Source organism: Notamacropus eugenii, chromosome 2, assembly GCF_028372415.1.
Source record: "Notamacropus eugenii isolate mMacEug1 chromosome 2, mMacEug1.pri_v2, whole genome shotgun sequence".
NCBI lineage: Eukaryota > Metazoa > Chordata > Mammalia > Diprotodontia > Macropodidae > Notamacropus > Notamacropus eugenii.
In genome coordinates this window covers 399,808,521-399,813,240 of record NC_092873.1, presented here as the reverse complement: position 1 = coordinate 399,813,240, position 4,720 = coordinate 399,808,521, and the positions used below count along the sequence as shown (strand labels likewise).

The 4,720-nt window shown below is 39.2% G+C and overlaps 1 pseudogene; it reads left to right on the top strand.

The window, feature by feature from the left end:
- Positions 1 to 3,929: 3,929 nt before the first annotated feature.
- LOC140523132 (zinc finger protein 740 pseudogene) lies at positions 3,930 to 4,502 on the top strand (annotated as a pseudogene).
- The last annotated feature ends 218 nt before the right edge of the window (positions 4,503 to 4,720 follow it).

The window sequence follows — 4,720 nt, the reverse complement described above, 5'->3', positions numbered from 1 at the left end:
ATAGTATTTTTCAATATGAATCCATTGTAATTGTCATGAATTATGGTCTTAGCTAAGTCTTTCACAGGTGCTTGCACTTGTTGTATTGCTATTACTGTGTACAATGTTTTCCTGGTTCTGCTCACTTCACTTTGGATGAGTTCATATAAGGTTTCTCCCAGGTTTTGCTGAAAGCATTCTGCTTAGCATTCTTGTAATATAATAATATTCCATCACAAGCATATATCACAATCTGTTCAGCTATTCCTCAAATGATGAGAATCCTCCTAAATTCCAATTCTTTGCCACCACAAAATGAACTGTTACAAGAAATGTAAAATTTTAAATGGCTTTGGGATACAGATCCTACAGTAGTATTGCTTGCTCAAAGAATATGCACAGTTTTATAGCTGTTGAGCTATAAATTTCTAAATTGTTTTCCAGAAGAGTTGGACCAATTCACAACTCTACCAACAGTGTCTAAGTGTCCCAATTTTCTACATGCGCTCCAGCACATCACTTTGGCTGTTTGTCATGTTAGTCAAGCTGATAGGGGTGAGGTGGTACCTCAGAATTCTTTTAATTTGCATATATTTAATCATAAGTGATATGCAGCATTTTTTTCAATTGATTAGTGATATCTTTGATTTCTTCTTCTGAAAACTGCCTGTTCATATAGTTTGCGATTCTATTAATTGAGGAATGGCTTTTGTTTTTATAAATTTGATTAAGGTTAATATATTTGAGAAATGAAACCTCTATCAGAGTAACTTGTTTAAACTTTTTTTTCAGTTTTCTGCTTTTCTTCTAATTTTGGCAGCATTAACTTAGCTTGTACAAAAGCCTTTTAATTTTATTTAATCAAAATGTTCTATTTCATATCTTTTGACCCTCTCTGTCTCTTGTTTGGTCATAAACTCTTCCCTTATCCACAAAGCTGACAGGTTCAATTTTTCATATTCCCTAAATTTACTTATGATATCACCCTGTATATTGTAAATCATTTATCCATTTTGACTGTATCTTGTTATACTCTGTGAAATGTTGGCTTTTGCCAAACTACTTTCTACTTTTCCCAGGAATGTTTGTCAGATGTTGAGATATTGCCCCACCAGCTAGGGTCTTTGGCATTAACAAATGCTAGATTACAATGGTCATATACTATGTGGCATTATATACTTACTCTATTCCACTGACCTACCACTTTATTTCTTAGCCAGTACCAGATTATTTTGAAGATTGCTGCTTTGTAATATAGTTTGAAATGTGCAAACTCTGGGCTGACTTCCTTTGAATGTTTTTCATGGAATCCTTGATATTCCTGACCTTTTCTTTTTGAGAAGAATTATGGATCTTTTTTCTTACCTCTATAAAAAATTGATCTGTGTGCCAATGAATAAGCAAATTAACTTAGGTAGAATTGTTATTTTTATTATTTTGGTTTGGTCATAAGGAATTAATATTTCTTCAATTGTTTGTATCTGTCTTTATTTGTCTGAAAAAATGTTTTAAAATTGTGTTCATATAGCTCCTGGGTTTGTCTTGGCAGGTAGCCTCCCAAGTATTTTATGTTGTCTGTCATTGTGTCAAATGGAATTTCTCTTTTCTTTATTTCTTGCTGCTGAGTATTATTAGTTTTTGGTGCTTCCAAGGTTGAGTAATCTGGGGAGATGTATGATCACTGTTTTCCTTGTTTACACTCTGGTCTTACCCTGGAAGGTGTTTTTTTTTTGGATTGTGATCTATACTGTTCCTTAGGGCTCCTGCTCCCTTGGGATCAGAAATTATGTTGTTCTTCATGGTCTCTGATGCCTTGTGACCCAAGGCAATACAACTCCCTCACGGCTTCAGCTCCCTCTTGACCTAAATGTCTCTCTTCCTCCTCCTTTTCACCTTTGTCCTCCTTGTTGTCATCTTCCTCCTCCTCCTCCTCCTCCTTCTCACCAGATGAACACCAAAAATCATCAAGGATGAATGCAGAGTTTGGAGTGAAGAAGATTACAAGTGAGGTCCTGAAATTTGATAGGTGGGTATACAGACAGATGAAGTGAATCTTAAAGTGGGGCATCTAACTAAGTGATAGCAGGAGAGAATGTGGGCAAAGTTTTTGAAGGGACAGTGGTGAACAAATGTAAAGCTTAGACCTCTTAACCTGATGGATGTCAATGGTGGGAGGAAGAAAGAGAAAGATATGAGAGGAGCAATCAGCACTGAAAGAATAACCAGGAAAATGGGAGTAGTGGTTCTAGGATGAAGGTGAGTTTAGCAATGGAAGGCACTGGAAGGGAAAAATAGGATAGAAAAGGATAGGACCGAGTATAGGAAAGACAGCAGGGAAAGGAGCTAATGGAGATTCTACCTTAAACCATCCTCCCTCTTCCCTAGGGTTAAAGCAATAAGTATGAACCACTTATTAAATTCCAGTAAGCACCAAAGGGGAAAAAAAGTCTCTGCTCTTATAAGCACTTGTGAACAGAGCAGGGCCTCACGAGCAAGTGATGAGAAGTCAGCCAGAAGAAATAGGAAAGAGGGATGCCAGCAAAGCCAATGCCAATTCAGGCAGCCTCCTAGATGGACCAGAGATAGGCAAGAGATATTTGTAATGTGCAATACTTTATAACTAGGAACCAGAAAAGATTGCTTTTACAAGAAAGGAAGGGGAAGGGGAACTGAAGGTGGGGAACTGAAAACCCTGGGAACTTGATGAAGTAAGGCATAACTGGTGCAGGAATACAGTGAGATAGCCAGGGGCTTTAAAGTCCTTAACACACTGTCAGGAGATGCAAGAGAAGGACTTGAGAGTCCTGTATGTTCTGAGAGTTCTGAATGCCATTGATCCACAGACATCTAACTGCAGGAAAGGCAAGCCAGCACAGGAACATCTGTGAGCTGGAGGGAGACTAATCAGGGTCTACCACAACACTCCAAGGCACAAAGGGAAAAAAAAAAAAAAAACTCTGTCCTAAGCACAAAGCCACATTCAGGAACTAAGGCTGGAATAATGATAAATCAAAGAAAATACTAACCAGTATTTTAAATATGGACAGGTTTAGAGATCCTCTCCCAAAGAAGGAGTGAACAATTATGCAAAAACTGGAGGTAGAGACTTGCAGGAAAACAAACAAACCATAAACAAACATTTCCTATGAGAATTACAAGAATACTGAAAAGAAGTGAATCAAAATTTTTAAATGAAATAAAATCTCTGTTGGAACAAATTAGAAGAATAAATAACTTAGAAGACAAAGTGGCAAACCTAACCCAGGTAGCACATCTTGAAAACCAAAATAGACTGTTTCCCTCTCCACCCCCTCCAATGACTCCATGAAACATCAAGAGATATGAGAACAAAATCAAAGACTGAAAAAAATAGAAGACAATCTAGGGTAACTGATATCAAAAAACATCTGACCTAGAAAATAGGTAAGGGGAGATAATTTAAGAATCACTGGACTCTGAAAACTCTGGTAAAAAAACCTGGGGAAAACAGGCCCCTGGCTGGGAATTGTAAACTTGCCTCTGTCTCTGCAGGGTTAGCTGCAAGGCTGGCACCAGAGAGTGAGTGCAGGAGGAGGGGTTCTTCCTTTACAGGAATACGCACTGGGGGTTGAGATCTGCAGTTTCAGGTTTCTGAAAGATTCAAAACCATCTCCAGACACTTGAGCTGGACACTTAATATGGACAGGGTTTCATTCTACTTTGAGAATAGGTAGGAGCCTATAAGAAAATGATAATGAGGTTAAAGAACCCAATAGTTGGGACATCATTTTCTGTTTGGAGAGCACTGAATTCTAGCAGCAGCCATAGGCCTCTCAGTGTGACATGAAGAAATATAGAGGATATGCAATGAGGAGGCCACAGTGAAATGTTGAGAGTTCCCCAGAATACACACTGAGCAAAGGAATAAGAAACTTTGAACATGGTGGATCCCATTAAATGAAGTGAGTGACATGACTCCAGTGAATCTCTTAGCCTATGAGGGCCTTGCAGGTGTGAGTTTGATCCCTACAGAAGCCAGCAAGAAAATGATGCTGAGCCAGATTTCCAACAAACAGGTGGGATAACAAAGGGGCAACCAAGAGGTGCTGAAGTGCTTGGCCAGGGTTACTGAAAAGATGGAGAAAAGTCACAAAATGGAAAAGATAGCAGTGTGGCAGGTGAAGCTTCTTCACTAAAAAAAAGCTTTAAAAAATGGAGGTTGTAGAGCAGAATGACTCTTTCCAAGAAAAGGGCTAAAAGCCCCAACCCTTTATTTGTGAACAGAAGGAGTTATCACCTCAAGAGGAACTTCCTCATTCGCACAGGGAAGAAGATATTTGAATGTGATGTGTGTGTATGTGATTCACACAGAAGTACTATCTGGAGTGCTGCAAGCATGTACATAATGAGGAGAATCCCTCCCAGTGTGAATGTGTCAGCAAAGATTTTCCTGGATAGATCATTTACTCAGACACAAATGGATATGCCAAGGGTGTCACCCCAAAACCCTTGATGGGAAATTTCCCTCTAGGCATGGGACCTAGGATTGTGGGATCAGTAGAGTTTGTGGAAGATCCTGCTCCCTCTGGTTTTTATGATGCCACTACTTCCCATACCTCCATATACCTTTTCTTTCTTTTCGTCATGGAGAAGGGGACCAGGAGAGTCAGAGACTTAAGCTACATCAGGGGAGAAGGCACCAGAGCCATAGTTCTGTAAATAATCTGAGATTTGGGGGTCTGGGGGGTTTCTCTAGTAATGA